Below are 18,212 nucleotides of genomic sequence, written 5' to 3'. Positions count from 1 at the left end.
AGTGATGAGTGTTTCATTATAATCCTAAACTGAGCCTTGTCAATGGTGAACAGGGTTTGAAGAATCATGATGTGAGCCCCTCATCACACACTGTTTGCAATCACAGTGTTGCTGTGGCCTGGTAGTGAGGGATTTTGTGATGGATCATGTGTTTATTGGTCAGGGTTGGATCGTTTCTTGTTGGTAGCAGCCATTTGCAAAGTGCAAATGCCACCTGTAGTTTGTCAGGGCAAGCCTGGATGTTGTCACTTCAATTTGTGGGAAGATGTATCCTGGAATCCCTGCAACGTGGAAGCAGGATATTCGGCCCATCGAGTCCACACTAACCCTCTGAAGAGCACCTCACCTAGACTCACCCCATCCCTGTAATGCAGCATTTGCTATGGCTAATGCACATCCCTGGATACTATGATCAATTTAGCATGGCTGACACATCTTTGGACTGTGGGATGAAACCAGAGCATCCGGAGGAACCCCTCGCAAACACAGGGAGAATTTTCAAACTCCACACAGTCACCCGAGGGTAGGATTGAACCTGATCCTTCGTGCTGTGAGGCAGCAGTGTTAACAACTGAGACACTGTGCTGCCACAAGTACAAGTCTGAAACAAAAACAGAAAATGCTGGAGAAACTCAGCAGTGCTGGTAGCATCAAAGAAAAATAGGGTAAAGGTTTCCAGTACAGTCCTTTGTCAGAATTGTCCAAGTCTGTTTATACACTGATGCAGGTGACTCTGCTGGAAGGGAATTTGTGAATGGAACTGCAATCTGTGATGTTATTAACAAACAGTTGTGCTTCTGACCTTATAATGACAAGTGCAACATAAATGCAAGCTCTGTCTCTCTCTTCCTCTTTACTGTGACTCCATTCCCAGTGTCGGTGATTGCTGGTGCACCAGTGTGTGAAAAGTACATATTTACTTGGATCAGGCCTACTGATGTGAGGTCAAACTTTTATAGAGGCCGCAGTTTGACGTCATTCTAAAAAATTATTCTAATTTACCGTTAGCCTTCCCTATACGAATTGAGGGAGGTTCACTTTTTATCAATTGCTGGCAGACTGATGTTGCTAGAGATTGTTAAAGCAGACTTGGAGATCAGTCCATTTTACAGTAGTTTCAAGTATTAAAGAAGCATGTGCACTTTAACACAAGGAAACCTTTTAATAATATGTCTGGTCTGGGAGAACTCACTGAAACAGTTCTTTCACTGAAGAATAGAGCTAATTGAGAAGAAAAAAACTATTAATATTTTATTACTATCAGTTCAGAATTTGAATGCATGGCTGAACATTGGTGGAGATTAGATAAAGATTTAAGAATTGCAGTAAAAGGACAGGCTATTAAAGCTTTTTTGCACTCAGCATGGGATCACAAGAACATTACATTTCAAGGGGAACAATGGGCTGTCGAGGTGTCGCTATGGTCGATGTACAAGCAACAGTTATTCCCAGATTTTTGTGGGAATTTGACTCTGATTGATTGACCCAGGTGGTCCCACAGGGAATGCCCAAAGGATACATTCTCCCACAAACCTTTTTCCTTAATTGAGAAACGCTGCAATGCTGGACATGTAATTTTAGTGTTATACAAAAGACAGGACACCGTATGGGAATATGTGTGGCTTATAGCAAGCACAGGTGGGTCTGACTAATCATCTTTGTTGGTTGTTAGTGTGATGCTTAGCTCATTTGGGATTGTTGTGTAAGAGTTGCCCAACCGTAGAATCACATCCACTGTTGGATCCTACGTCCTGAGTTTTGCAAGCATGGACTGGCAAAGTAGGATCTGTCTAATGCAAGCAGCTAAAGGGATGTACTGTTTGATCCAATCAAGATTAGAGTGGTGCTGGAAAAGCACAGCAGGTCAGGCAGCATCCGAGGAGCAGGAAAATCGACGTAGGATTCCTGATGAAGGGCTTTTGCCCGAAACATCAATTTTCCTGCTCCTTGGATGCTGCCTGACCTGCTGTGCTTTTCCAGCACCACTCTAATCTTGATTCTGATCTCCAGCATCTACAGTCCTCACTTTTGCCTGTTTGATACAATCCACTAGCCATTGGCAGTACAGCCTGCATTCTTGGCAGTACACAGCACTAAAATTCGTACACCACATCACCTATTTTTGTGGTAAAGATAAGTAAAGACAATAAATATTAATTGTACTGCTTCCAACTCAACCTAATACTACTTCACCTTGGAATCTCTTGTACATGAGGTTTCCTTTTTTTTCCTCTGAGACATCTCTTAAAAGACAAGTTTCACATTCCCAAAACATTGTTTCTCTATTAAAATCATTTCCAATTAGCATTGACTTCAATGTTAGTGATTAGGTATCTAAGATAAAATGCTGATTTGAATATGCTCCTACTCTTTGCAACTTGTGCAGCCTTGCACTGTGGAGCTTGTGCTTTCACCTAGATTCCTCAATTTAAAAATAAAGGTTATTACTTCATTAAAAACGAGCAGTGTTGTTGATGAACACTTTAATGTGGCTATCCTCAAACGGATCTGTGTCTCATTGAAAGACTGTCTGGCTCACGAAGAAGCATTGGTTCTTAATAACTGATTAATCCGTTTCAGGAAGATCAAAGATCCGAACAAAAAAACTATTCCGCTATTGGTTTGGGCTCCTTAAATGCATTTTCCTCAATTGAAATAAATCAAACATGACACGTATAATACATTCAACAATGAAGCCTTGAGCTGATTTGACAACTTTATTTAAGTATGCCAACAATTATTCTTATAGAAGATAGAATCCCTAGAATGTGGAAACAGGCCCTTTGGCCCAAGAAGTCCACGCCAACCCTTCAAAGAGTAACCCACCCAGACTAATTCCCCTATCCTATTACTCTATACTTCTCCCTGACTAAGGCACCTAACCTACAAATCCCTGAACACTATGGGCAATTTAATATGACTAATTCACCTAACCTGCACATCTTTGGATTGTGGGAGGAAAACAGGGCACCCGGAAGAAACAGAGAGAATATGTAAACTCCGCACAGACAGTCGCCCAAGGTTGGAGTTGAACCCAAGTCCCTGGTGCTGTGAGGCAGCAGTGCTAACCACTGAGCTGCCGTGTCAGCCATAGCAGGATAATTATTGGGTATTCCTTCTGCGATGATGCTGTGGTTTTAAGAGATGTGTTTTCTTCTCATTTCTTTTAAAGAGAGATTAGGGGACAGGTGCTAAGCAGTCTGAGACTATAAACAACTTATGAGACCATGGGTTTTTATTTTTAAAAGTTGGAACAATAAAAGCAACCTGGATGGGTGTGGCCAGCTGTTACAGATCAGGATTTCAAGTTTTAGATTTAGATTTATGCAATTGCTGTTCTGGGCTTGGAGAAGTGGAAGCCATTTTTTCCTTTCTCAATTACAACTGAAAGCTGGGCGTTCTCTTCCTCAGCTGATGGATTACATGTGAGACAAAATCTATTTTTCTGGATTTGCCTTTTTGCCAAGGGGTGTGTTTATGAGATGTTACTATATTAGTACAGTTAATTAGTAATAGTTACTGTTTCTATTATTCTGTTAAGTTTTTAAATTTAAGTTATTCTAAGTTCTTTCTTTTGTTGTATTTTAACATAGTGTTTGAATTAACTGTGTTTTACTTAACATCAAGTGGTTTGACCAATCACATTGCGTCTGGAATGTACCACTTCATATTTGCCTTTGAAATAAGAAAGAGTTTAAGGTAGCCTAGACCTTAACAATTTTGGGGTGGGGGGGTGGGGTCTGGTCTGGTTCATAACTCTTAATTGAAGATAAATTGCTTTCCGTATTCTGTTTTGCACAAAGATACTTCATTAGATATACAGTGACTTTGATGAAGACATTTCCAGACTAAACGTGATTTTCAAAGAACCAAAAACAAAATGGGGGCAGTGGCTATTGTTTGGTTCCTGATGTGCAATGCCTCAGGTTGGAGAAAAGGTGTTCAAATGTCTAAAGGTAACTCAGCAGAAAGAATGACACTTGTGCAATACCAGAATGTTGTTGAAAGTAGGTGAATATTCAGACAAAATAAGTGCATGAGAATCTACAGGAGCTTTGCTCACTGTCTCCCATGGAGCATTAAGCACATCGTCAGACATAAATAGCTTGAAAATAATTTCTCCATTGGCATTTACTGGATTTGAATCACTTAAGACCAACCACATTATTCTTTACATTAAGTCGAGGAAAAATCTACTTGTGGTTAGTATCTAGTCACTGTTACAGAATCTGTAGATCAGAATAACATAGCTGAAATACACTGCTGTAGTCAAGAGGCTTACCCATACTTATCTCATCTTATTTATAAATTGTCTCCATTACTAGAATTTCATAAAATTCATGGATGCTACAAATCAAAAATTGCTGGAAAGGCTCAGCAGGTCTGGCCGCATCTCTGGAGAGAAATCAGAGTTAACGTTTCAGGTTGAGTGACCCTTCCTTAGAGCTTAGATGCTTCAGTCCAAACAATACATGCCAAACATAATCCCAAACTAATCCAGCCCCACCTGCCTTCTCTTGACCCAAAACTCTCAATCGTTCCTATTTGTGTATTAATGCAAATATTTTTGAAACATTGTAATTATACCCGTATCCATCACTTCGTCAGGAAGTTTATTCCACATGCAAAACATCCTCTCCATAAACAATTTGCCCCTATTTTTTTTTAAAATCTCTCTCCTCTCACCTTAAAAAATGTGCCCACTGGTCTTCAAATCCCCCATCCGAGGGGAAAAAACAATTACCATTAACTCCATCTATATCCCTCATTAATTTATAAACTTCTATAAGTCACCTCTCAACCTTCTACGCTCCAGTGAAAAAAGTCTCAGCCTATCCAGCCTTTCTTTATAACTCAAACCTTTCATACCCAGCAATATCCTGGTAAATCTCTTCTGAACCCTCTCCAGCTTAATAATATCCTTCCTATCATTGGGCGACCAGAACTGGATATAGTATTCCAGAAGAAGCCTCAGCAATGTCCTGTCAACATCAACATGACTTCCCAACTCCTGTCCTCACTTGGTTAACATGAGAAATTTCTTGAACCCATATGAATCCTTGTAATGTTATGCCTCACTGGAGTAGCATTCAGGAAATCAAACCCTGCTATTCCTAGAGTTGTCACAAAAGTTAAAGTACATAGAATTTCCCAATTTACCTGTCTTTTAGACCCAGATTGACAGAAATCATGAACCAGGTTTCTGTTCTTATTAATTGCAAGTTAACAACAGCTTAACAATCATGAAACATCGACATGTAACTCCACTGTTTAAAACTCTAATCCCCTTGAGAACACAAACTGGGGGAAAAAAAGTGGGTATTATGAACAGAGGGAAAGCTGAGAAAGTGGTTCAGTGGTTTCTATTGACAGATCTGCTGAGATGGGTGTGCTGACTAGAATGCTGCTTCTCCGTTATCCTTCTCTGAATCCTTCCACTGCCATGCGAGATTCATAGAGTGGTTCACTCAAAAAATGTCTCTGATTAATCAATTAAAAGTTACAGCTTACAGCAACTGCTGAAGAAAAGATAAATTGGTTTTCTTCCGACTCAAAGTAACTTTTACTGCAGAGAACAGGGAGAGCTCCTGAGCTGGGAGAGGTCTCAAGGCTTTTATAAGCCCGTAAGAACTAAAAACAGGAGTAGGCCATTCACTCTTCAGCCTGCTCGGCCATTCAATAAGATCGTGGCTGATTCAACATTCCTTATGACTATTTTCAAAGCATGTAGTAATCCTGCAGTATGCCCTAGTTGTGCTGGGCCTAGGAGTGCTGCTTAGAGGGGGGTGCTGCCTTTTCAGTGTGCTGTTAAGCTGATCTACTGGCTTCTTGCTTGGGTGAATATAAGATAAACTATTGTTTAGATCAGAGTGGTGCTGGAAAAGCACAGCAGGTCAGGCAGCATCCGAGGAGCAGGAAAATCGACGTTTCAGACAAAAGCCCTTCATCAGGAATAGAGGCTCTGATGAAGGGCTTTTGCTTGAAATGTCAGTTTTCCTGCTCCTCGGATGCTGCCTGACCTGCTGTGCTTTTCCAGCACCACTCTGATCTAAACTCTGGTTTCCAGTATTTGCAGTCCTCACTTTTGCCTATAAGATAAACTATTCTCTACTCAAGTAACAGGAAATGTTCCCTGCATCCAGGCCAATGTTCTTCCATGTACCAGCTTTACCAAAGAATGGATTAGTTGATCATTCACTAGCTTTTTGAATGCGCTTACTGTATTTAGGGTTTGCTGCTTGACTTTCCAACTTGAAAAAGGGGACTGAACTTCAAAACTTCTCCATTAACATATGTTACTACAAGTTGAAATGCTCACTGCAGGGTCTCCGAGAAACTGAAGCTGAATGGAAGACAAAATGAAAGAATATTTGGTGAGCAAAAAAAAGCAGGAGGAGTTGCAACAAATACATTCCTGACACAGTTAGAAGGTTGTATTTGCAGGGTGTCACGTTGGACTGACCCACAAAATCTCTTCAGAGACTGTCCCGAAACTAGTCATTGTCTCACCTGTCAGCCTGGTAGGTGTGGCTGTGGGAGTAGCTGCCCTGTCTCTTTGTTTTAGGGCAGTCTCAAAGCTGTTGATTGAGGATTGGCCTGTTGCTATGGATTAAAACTAGGATTAGAACCATTCCTTATTGTTCCCATGAAACAAAGTGGTCTTTTCTGCTCAGACTTGTTTACATAGAGACCAAACTTTACTGTAAAACAATCAGGATAATAGAAGATAATCACGAGTAGCAATAGTAGAACAATCCTTCAGGGCAGGGTAGTGGTTGGTACATAAGATGTAAATATTTTCTGGAGATATTAAAATTTCTGGAGATTAATTTGCAGAGTGCAAGTTAAACCATTACTGTATAATTTGACAGGTCGGCAGAGCTTGACAAATGCTTCTGTGTAAATAGAAAAGCCACATTAGGGGTTGACAGGTTGTGGGACAGTTTAGGTTAAAGGCTGGAGTTACATAATCAAATAAACACCACTTAGTGTCCATAAACAAGTAGGCACTTCTTCATTTCCCTCTAAAATATCAAAAGCCAACTGCATTAACACCGATTTCAAAGTTGTTGCTCACTGTGTTTTAAGTGTTCTCTATATTTGAATAGAAAATAGCTAACTGTGTCAAACTGTTCACACCTCATTCAGGTGCACAGGAACAAGCAAAGTAAATAGCAAATTTTTAGTGATTGTGACAAGGTCAGCCGGGTGGATCTCATAGAATTGGAGTTCTCGGATTTGGGGCTGTTAACTTGGTACATTCAGGGTGCCTTGGCTGTCAGATATAAACAGGAAGGTCGGCCTGGGGAAGGTTGGTCAGTACGTGGGACGGTCGGAGACCGGAAGGCTGATGACTGGCCTGCATGAAGGCTAGCCAGGGACTGTCTGATCAGTATGTGGTGCGGACGGGTGTCAGGTGTCTTTTTATCGTTACATTGGGTCTATGTTCTATGCACTGTTTCTGATTTGATTGCACTGTCTAGTCTCTGTTTGTTACCGTTATCTTTGTGATGAATGGAAGTGGGATTTGAGGTTTGTCCTCATCTCCCTCAACGGTAGGGTTTGGGGTTTGGCTTTGCTGCCCTTTCCCCTGTATATAGTGGGTTTTTTTGTGAACTGCTGATTTCTGTTTATTATTAACTGTATTTTGTACTGTTTAATAAAATTTTAAAAAGCCATGAGTGTCAGAGGTTCTGTTCACTCTGAGGGCTGGCTCTGAGGAAGCCAGGCCAGTGTCAAGCACCATGCACATGTAAATAAAGGGTGACTTGGTGATGGGATACTGGCCTCTGTGGAGTTATTTTGCTTTCTAAGGTACAATAAATTTTAAGTACTTCATCAATCGCTCGTTAGAAATCTAGTCAAAGGTAGCTATGGCATCACCTATCCTGATGTTCTGTGCAAAGCTCCAGCTTACGCCAATAAATCTTTCATAAATACATATCAAACCAATCCTGGGAATGAATTGAGAAAGCAACTAAACATGTTGAATGTCTTGCCCAATAAAACAAAGATTGTCCCCATTGTGCTAACAAGTCTCTCCATATGGCCCTCTCTCACCCCAGTTACAGAAGCCTAGTTTATGTATGTTGAAATTGGGCCTGCTTTCTCATGACAGGGTCTATTGTTTGTTGCTAAACGTCCATCTGGCGAAGGAAGAAATGGGAACTGATCTGTCGTTGACATGGATTTACTCACAATATAATGTACAACATATGCACAGCCTTCACTTCCTTTCATAGACCAGCCTGTTCCTAAGTTCCTTACATAAAAGAATCATTCAACCTCCAGAGCAGGTGGGAGTGAGCCAATACCCTCTGGTCCAGAATCAGGTACATGCAACTGTCCTGTAAGACCCTACATTTTGTTTCTTCTATATCTGCCCTGATCATTCGCCAATAAGTATCAGTTTCTCTTAATCACATCTAGACCATGCACATAGACAGATTTAATTGAGCCAGCACTTGCAACATTGGCATTTTGGAAACATCAGGTTGAGGTTCCTTTATTTGGGGCATGAAGATTTAATCTCTAACAACAATCTCCTGTTTGTGCTGGGACAGTTATTTAGATCCTCTAAATAACATGGAGTCTCCTTCTTCACGAGATTTTAAAGGCTTTACGTTTGACTGCACAGAAATTTTCTTGATCATTTTCATTCCTTCAGGAAGAGGGCTAGTTTAGACAAGACATGATCCGCTGTGAACAAAAAAAAATGACAGAACTGCAGATGCTGTAAATTGGATTCCCTAAAGTGTGGAAACAGGCCCTTCGGCCCAACCAGTCCACACCAACCCTCCGAAGAGTAACCCACCCAGACCCGTTTCCCTCTGACTAATGTACCTAACATTATGGGCAATTTAACATAGCCAATTCACCTGCCCTGCACATCTTTGGACTGTGGGAGGAAATCTACGCTGACACGGGGAGAATGTGCAAACTCCACATAGACAGTTGCCCGAGGTTGGAATTGAACCTGGGGCCCTGGCGCTGTGAGGCAGCAGTGCTAACCACTGTCAGAAAAAAAAATAGAAATTGCCAGAAAAGCTCAGCAGGGCTGGCAGCATTTGTGGAGAGAAATCAAGAGTTAACATTTCAGATCAAGTGACCCTTCCTCAGATCTGTGTTGATAGTGCATTCTAAAGTGTTTCTCCTCCTAAAAGCCTCTCCTTGCTGATGTTCGACCAGTGTCTGGAGATACAACAGAATGAGTGATTTACTTTGTCTGGTAGCTAAAATTTATCTAAGTCCTTATGTGGTAGCACTGGCAAGGTCGGAAAATACTCAGTGGTGTAGTTCATCATGGCTGCATAGCATAGACCTTCAGAGATACTCTCCATGCCTGAGGTTGTTGGCCTGCAGTCTGAGTGACACTTGTGTTTGAGGTCTTTGTTAAATGAACGAACAAACAAACTTGGCCTGTTGCCCATCATTACTCTTGAAGCACTAAGTCTTTGGCACTTCCAAACCTGTTTGACGGAATTGGGGATTTTTAAACTTTATAAGTCACCTGATAGATCTGGAAACCCGATAGATCGAGATTCTCAAGTATCCTTGTCTCCTGGGAAACTGGCCAATTAGCACTGTTTCTGACAGGCCATTGAGAATAATTCCAGGTCGTGGAGATCAGGTCAGTGCTTGGTCAGTACACAGGTTTGGATTTAGTTTGAGGGTGGGGTTGGTTCAGGTGGGATAAACAATGACTGTGGTACTTGGGGTGCAACCTATGTGAGCCCTCTGCTGTTGTGTCAACTACTTCCTGAACAGGGATCAGGAATGAGGCTCAGATTTTATAGAACATCTCCTGTTTTAGTCTTGAAGAGTGCATGATTTTCTGAGACTGGACTCAATCCATTGCCCAACATTCACCTCTTTCAGTGCCCTAATGAACCATTTCCTGCGCAACACTTGATTCACTCCTCCAACATTTCTGAACTCTGTTCTTAACCTTCCCAGCATCAACACAAGCACAGAAGATGCTACCACAACCCTTTCATTTTTTTTGGCAGGAAGAGTAGAAAATCAGAAAATTATTTAAATGTAGAGAGAGTGTAGATGCTGCGGTATTGAGGGATTTGGGTGTGCCTGTAGATGAATTACAAAAGGTTAGTATGTAGGTACAGTCTGTGATTAAGAAGACAAGAGAGGTGTTGGCCTTTATTGCAAGGTGGATGACGTAACAATGTAGGAATGTTTTGCTCCAACTATTCAAGGCATTGCTGAGGCCATGCCTAAAGTATTGTGCTCCTTACTTAAAGAGAGATGAACTTGTACTCTGAGAAGTTCATCACACACTGATTATACTCTTCGGAGTATAGTATATCTCATTCAATATGTGCAGTTAGGAGAGGTCCTTGAGATGGTGAGAGGATGCTGCCCTTTGTGGGGAATCTCGAACTAGGGGCACAGTTTCAAAATTAAGAGGTTTACATTTAAGACTGAGATGAGGAGAAATTTCTTCTCAGAGGGCCGTTAGTCTTTGGAATTCTTTTCCATAGAGGACAGTGGAGGCTGGGTTATTAAATATATTAACAGCGGAGTTAAACAGACTTGATTTATCTGCAAGACAAGAGGTGGTTTGGGGGTTGCTGGGGGGGGGGGGGGGGGGGGGGGGGGGGGGGGGGGGGGGGGGGGGGGGGGGAACGAGCAGGAAAGTGGAGCTAAGACTACCGTTAGATTAGCCGTGTGATCTCATTGAATTGCAAGCTTGATGGGCTGAATGGCCTACTCCTCCTCCTTTTACTTTTGTTTTTATGTTTTCCCCTATCTCCATCCAGATTCTTGAACCCTGCTGAATTTTCTATCTCACTCTTCCTCCAGGCGTTGGGTGGCTAGGGTTTACCGATGGAGGCGGCCCAGGACTTGCATGTCCTTGGCGGACTGGGAGGGGGAGATGAAGTGGTTGGCCACAGGGTTATTTAGTATGTGTGGCCCGGAGATGTTCTCTGAAACGTTCCGCAAGTTGGCGTCCTGTCTCCTTAATCCTTTTCACCTATCCGCTTCACCCTTCACTCTGACCTATCACCCCCACCCCCCACCTTCATCTACCTATTGCATTCCTAGCCACCTTGTCCCCCAGCCCCACCTCCCCTTCTATTTATCCCTCAGCCTTCTTGGGCCCCCCCTCACATTCCTGATGAAGAGCTTATTCTCGAAACGTCAACTCTCCTGATCCTCGGATGCTGCCTGACCTGCTGTGCTTTTCCAGTGCCCCAGCTTTTGACTCTGATCTCCAGCATCTGCAGCCCTCACTTTTTTCTCTGTGTGGGCTGTCTATATCCAGCTTCTGATGATCAGTTCTGAAACATAAACGGAGTGTTCATCTCTCAAGAGCTGCTGAGACCTTCCATTTTGTTCTGATTTTATTTCAGAGTCCTGCCCCCCCAAACATTTCCCTTTTGTTTTATTAACTGACAGGAGTGGGTGGGGGCTTGAATTGTTATTATAATCTGCACCAATCTGAAATGAGGTCAAATTGATTTCATATTGGCAAACTTGTTTTCTTTAAATGTCACCACTTTTGCACTCATCAAATGCAAGAAGAGTAAAATTGTTTTCCATTATTTTGACTGTGTAATGTAAACCTTTTTGTGTTTATCCAAACCAGGTACACCACAGGTTTGAGGAAGGGAAAATTACAATCCATGTCACTCTTTCAGGCACTCTTAGGCCTATATAGACAGATGCTGTAAAAAGCTTCTTCTTCTTAAACTCATTAATATCCCTTCACTATCAAATTAAAGTAAAACAGATGGGAAGATAGTGGTATGACTGTAATGTTGCTGAACCAGTAATTCAGAGGTCCAGGCGAATGCTGTGAGGACATCAATTCAGACCTCACCCTGACAGCTGATAGAATTTACATTTATTCAGAAAACTTGAGAAGAGCGTTGGAGGCTGAGGGGTGACCTTAGAGAGGTTTATAAAATCACAAGGGGAATGGATAGGATAAATAGACAAGGTCTTTTCCCTGGGTTGGGGAGTCCAGAACAAGAGGGCATAGGTTTAAGGTGAGAGGGGGAAGATTTAAAAAGGACCTAATGGGCAGCTTTTTCACACAGAATCAGTGATAGGGGTCTTGAAACTATCATCAATTGTTGTTAAAGTCCATCTGGTTCACTAATGCCCTTTAGGGAGGGAACTTGACTGGTCTGGTCTGACTTCTGCCGCAATGTCTCTTCACTGCCCCCTGAAATGGCCAAATAAGCCACTCAAAAGCAACAAACTCCCACATTCTATTAAAGGTGATAAAGACCCATACTTAGAAAAAGAGTCCATTGTGCATCTTCATTAAACCAGCCACCCTGTGAAAATCTGCCAGTTTTGTGTCAAACACCCATGTCCTGGGATTAACTCAGAAATATCTTATGCAGGACTCAAAATCGTCTTGTTCTTGCACAACACTGTTATATATCACCACCAGCGGGTAATCCAAGAGCATCCCTGATTTTGTGCCGTCTGTTAAACTGCAAACACTGTGGGGAATAAAAACACACAACGTAAAAAGGTTTTAACTGACTGGTCTTTTCATTTTTTAAAATGTTTTAGTGCATGGGAAAAGCTGACTCAAAAATGTAAGTGTGTAACCAGCATTGGATGTATCCAAGAGGTTTCATTTCCCTCAGCCAGATGATGGCGCATTGGAACATTATACTTTGGCTCTGCATGCCCAGTGTTGTTCCAAGTATGTAACAGACTTAAAGGCATACCTGCTGTGTAAATGCAGTGACAATATGTCAATATCAATTATGTAAGAGAGACGGAATGACGGTAAATCCTATTCATTAAGGGAATGATATCAAAGAGTTAATTTCTTCACTAGAATGCAAATAATGTGCACGTGATTTCTGACTGTCAGGCATGTTTCTCCACAGCGTCACTGGCTCCTCCCCAGTGACAGAGAAAACACAGGAACATTACTCTTTGTGTTAGAATGGTTTGTTCATAGCAGGAGCATGTGTGTTACTGGATTCAAAGAGTTGATTTGTTTTCAAAGAGAAATGCCTCGTGGAGAAAGAGATAGAGGAGAAACATCAAGTGAGGTGGTGTGTGTATGTGGGTGTTGCATGTGACAGGTGGGATGGAGTCAGAGGCGGACCTTTAAATCCCTGAGTCACAACATGAACTGCACTAGTGGAGCCTGGAACAGGTAGGTGGTCGGTGGTGTTTCCATGGCTGATGGCAGTGTGGTGTTGGTTGTTTAAATTCCCCAGTAAAGATTCATACGATGGAGTGGATATATCTTTAATATCATGCTTGGCTGTAGATATATGTTCATTCAATCTGTCATATGACTAATCCAAAATAGTTTACCCGGAGGAACTTCAGTTTAGTGAAGGGGGTTACAAAAGTAGATTATTTATTTTATTTTAGTCTCACCTTTTATATCTTCTCCTTCCAAAATGAACACATTTAGAATATTGGTTCATTATGCCTAACCATGTACATGAATGAGATATCACTGTTTGAAATGAAGTATCTTCTTTCTGGTTTATAATAACAATTGCATTTCCGACATTATTGATTTTTCTCCCATTTCTTTGAGGTACAAACTCCTAATTATTGTTCCACAGAGATGAACCATTCTCCATAACTTCTCATCCTGGTCATTGGCATTCATTTGTCAGCCTAGACAGTGAAGAATGACAGGCTCTTTTTCCTCAGGATGCCGAGCAGAGGACAATCCTGTTCTCAGTTGAAAATGTGGGACGTTCACATAGTAGAGGGATATCAAGTGGCAGAGTCATAGAGTCATTAGCATGGAAACACACCCTTCAGTCAAACAAGTCTATACCATAAACTATCTCACCTGCCTGCACTTGCCTCATATCCCACCAAACATTCGTTTGGTGCAAATTCCTGTACTTATCTAAATGTCTTTTAAATGTTGTAACTGAACCTGCATCCACAACATCCTCTGGAACACATGAACCACTCTCTGTGTATAAAATCTGCCCCTCATGGTTTTCTTGAGTCTCTCCTCTCACCATATAAATATGCCCTCGTATTGAAATCCCCTCAGGTTTTTATAAACTTGTATAAAGTCATGCCTCATCCTCCTACACTCCAATGAAAAAAGTTCCAGCTTCTCCTTATAACTCAAGCCCTCCAATCCCAGCAACATTCTGGTGGTTAAAGAGATGCTAAATGCCTCCTTAACTACCCTATCTATATGTGTTGCAAACCTCAAAGAATTATGTACCTGAACCCAAGGTCTCTTTGTTCTACAACACAACCCAAGGCCCTACTTTTAATTGTATAAGTCTTGCCCTTGTTTATTTTAGCAAAATGCAATACCTCATATTTGTCCAAATTAAACTCCATCTGCCACTAGCGAGTTTTGAGAAGACTTGTAGCTCGGGAAAAAGAACAGGAAATGACATCACCGCAGGAAATAACATCACCAACCCAAGGAAACCTAAACACATAAATATAAAGCAACCCAATTGATCAAGATCTCTTTGTAACCTGAGATAACCTCCTTCACTGTCGCTATACTACCAATTTTGGTATCATTCACAAACGTGCTAACTTTTATATTCTCATCTAAATCATTTATGTAAATGACAAACGAAAGTAGACTAGCACTAATCCCTGTGGAACACTGCTGGTCACAGGCCTCCAAATAACAACCATCAGCCATCATCCTCTGTCTCCTGCTGTTAAGCCAATTTTGTATCCAATTGACAGGCTCACTCTGAATTCCATGTTATCTCACCTTGTTAATTAATCTATCATGCAGAACCTTGTCAAAGGCTTTGCAAAAGTCCAAGTAAACAATGTATACTGCTCTGCCCTTGTCAGTCTTCTTGTTTACTTGCTCAAAAAACTCAATCAAGTTTGTGAGACACGATTTCCCTCACACAAAACTGCGCTATCATTCCTTGCCTCTCCAAATGCATATAAATCCTATCTTTCAGAATAACTTCCAACAACTTAAAGTAAAGAGAGTGCCAGCCAGTTTCTTTGGACTTAGCCTGTGAAGATGTTCAGTTAGTGTACCTACCTACCTCTCCAATTGAAAAAGCTAAGTTGGTGCAGACCGGGCGCTCGAACATAGACCTTTCTGGATTGTACAATTAATACAGTGCAAACCATCTCACCAACACACGCTGTCATTTTTTTGACATTGAATGTGATTGAATTTGACAGAAACTATCTGCCCTTGTTGGCTGTCAGGTACTGTCTGGAACAGTTTTGAGCCTTAAATATAGCATCAGATTTGAAGAGTTATTTGAGCTGAGTTGGCTGATCTGTCCAGGAATGAGGGTCTTTAGTTGGCGAAGCTGGCTGTGTTCTATTTAGAGGAAAAGGACAAGGAGTGATTTAATGCACTATTCAAAATTATAAACTTTTTTTTAAAGTGAATGAAGAGCCATTGTTCCTGCCAACAAGATTGTCGGTGACTGGGATACCGATATAAGATAGTTGCCAAAAGAATCAAACAGGACTTGAGGAAATATTTTTAAGCTACGATTGTGTGATCTGGAATACACTCCCTAAAAGAGTGTTGGAAGCTTTTTGTTTTACCTGTTCACATGAGGGTATCACTGGCTAGACCAGTATTTATTGCCCATCTCTAATTGCCCAGAGGGCAGTTAAGAGTCAACCACATTGCTGTGGGTCTGGAGTCACATGTAGTCCAGACCAGGTAGGGATGGCAGTTTCTTTCCCGAAAGAACACTAGTGAGCCAGATGGGTATTTCCCAAAAATGAATTGGGGTCATCCTTAGACTCTAAGTTTCAGATACTTATTGAATTCAAATTCCATCAGTTAATGTGATTGCATGGGATGGGATGGGATTCAAACCCAGCTCCCCAGAACATTACCTGGGACTCTGGATCAACAGTCCAGCAATAATACCACTAGGCCATTGTCTCCCAACCTTCCAGAATTATTTGGAATTATGAAGTAGAACAAGGTATGGAATTAATTAAATAATTCTCTTAAAGAGGTAGAATCATTAATATGGACTCTTTTAGCTGTGTTGTTCTATGTTATCTCAGTTGGGGAGACTAGGGGGACATTATTATACCACTGGGAATAAAGTCATATTTGCAAAGCATGTTGTCGTGACAAGAAACATGATCTCCTGGCCTCAAAAGTACTCGAGGAGAAAGTGAGGGCTGCAGATGCTGGAGATCAGAGCTGAAAATGTGTTGCTGGAAAAGCGCAGCAGATCAGGCAGCATCCAGGGAACAGGAGAATCGACATTTCGGGCATAAGCCCTTCTTCAGGCTTATGCCCGAAACGTCGATTCTCCTGTTCCTTGGATGCTGCCTGACCTGCTGCACTTTTCCAGCAACACATTTTCAGCTCAAAAGTACTCACCAAGCCAGCTTTTGTTTTCTGTTGAGAAAGTGTCATTGGATGTTACAGGTATGTCAAGACAAGGAGAGAGCTATGTGAAATATCACTGGTGAGGTGACAGCTCGAAATATTAACCGTGTTGGCTTCCTCATCAGGCCGTGCTGTCTATTTCAGTCTCGCACTGCATTTTACTGATAATCAAGGCATCGATGTGTTATAGCCTGATCAAAAGGTTTGGTAAGATCAATGAGACATGAGCTACAGCATGCAGGACTGACCGTCTGGAGATGTCTCTGTCAGTCTTTCCTATTAAAACCTTCAACTTTTAAAAATCCAAGCATAAGCATCATCCAGATAAGATGATTTATAGCATCACCTACCTGGTCTTTTACCTTGCTTTGTAAAGTTCTAAGCATTCTTGATGACACAACTCTGTCTACTATGGAACTGCAAAAATCTTGGGTAGTCCATGGTTACAGCTTCATGTTGAAATTACAGGTTGAACAGCAGAAGTGATTTGAAATAATCTCGAGTGTTCCTGAGCTGAGAATCCTGATTTTGATCACTCATCCTATGAACACACAGCAATGATGTATAAATGATTTAGATGAGAATATAGAAGACATGGTTAGTAAGTTTGTGGATGATACCAAAATTGGTGGTATAGTGGACAGTGAAGAATGTTATCTACGATCATAAAGAGATCTTGATCAATTGGATCAGTTGGCTGAGGAGTGGCAGATGGAGTTTAATTTGGATAAATGTGAGGTATTGCGCTTACAAACAGGAGCAAGGCTTATACATTTAAAAGTAGGGCCTTGGGTAGTGTTGTTGAACAGGGAGACCTAGGGGTTCAGGTACATAATTCTTTAAAGTTTTCATCACATGTCGACAGGGTGGTTAAGAAGGTGTTTAGCATGCTTGTCTTCATTGCTCAGACCTTTGAGTATAGGAGTTGGGAAGTCATGTTGAGGATGTACAGGACGTTGGTGAGGCCTCTTCTGCAGTATTGTGTCCAGTTCTGGTTGTCCCATTATGGGAAGGATATTATTTAGCTGGAGAGAGTTCAGAAAAGATTTACCAGGATATTGCAAGGAATAGTGGGTTTGAGTTATAAGGCGAAGCTGGATAGTCTAGGATGTTTTTCATTGGAGCACAGGAGGATGAGGCATGATCTTATAGAGGTTTAGAAAGTCATGATGGGTATAGATGAGGTGAATGGCAGGTATATTTTTCCTGGAGTGGAGGATTTCAAGATTAGGGGCCATATTTTTAACGTGAGAGGAGAGAGATTTTAAAAGGAAATGAGGGACAACCTTTTTACACAGAGAGTGGTTCGTGTGGGGAATGAACATCCAGAGGAAATGGTGGATGTGGGTAAAGTTACAACATTTAAAAGACTTGTTAAGAAATGTTTGGAGGAATATGGGCCAAGTGTAGATGGGATTAGTTTAGTTTGGGACTAGTTGGTCTGAAGGGTCTGTTTCCATCCTGTATGACTCTATGAATGGATATTTGACCCTTTGTGCCATTCAACCATTGAATCAGATCATGGCGGAGCTAATTGATGTCTAGATTTTGCACTACTTTTACTTTGCTCTTCTGGAGGAAGTGGGAGGTGTATGTATGTGTGAGTGTATGTTCAAGATTTTTATTTTAAATTTTAAGATATCCTTCAGAATGCAGTGGATGCAGAATACTGTCTTCTGTGTTATGCATATAACCAGGGGAGGTGTAAAATGCCTTCCTTTGAATGTTTATTAAAAAAAAACAATCCAAGGTTTAAGCTAAGAAGTATTATCTTCTGTTTGTAACAGCTCCCTTGCTATGCTCTGCAAGGAGAATTAATTCACCCCTAAAGGAGGATTAATTCACCTCTGAAGGTTGTTTTTATTTCAAA

This window comes from Chiloscyllium plagiosum, chromosome 34 (genome assembly GCF_004010195.1).
Source record: "Chiloscyllium plagiosum isolate BGI_BamShark_2017 chromosome 34, ASM401019v2, whole genome shotgun sequence".
Lineage (NCBI taxonomy): Eukaryota > Metazoa > Chordata > Chondrichthyes > Orectolobiformes > Hemiscylliidae > Chiloscyllium > Chiloscyllium plagiosum.
The sequence above is the reverse complement of the archived record's forward strand: the minus strand, read 5'-3'. Positions refer to the sequence as shown.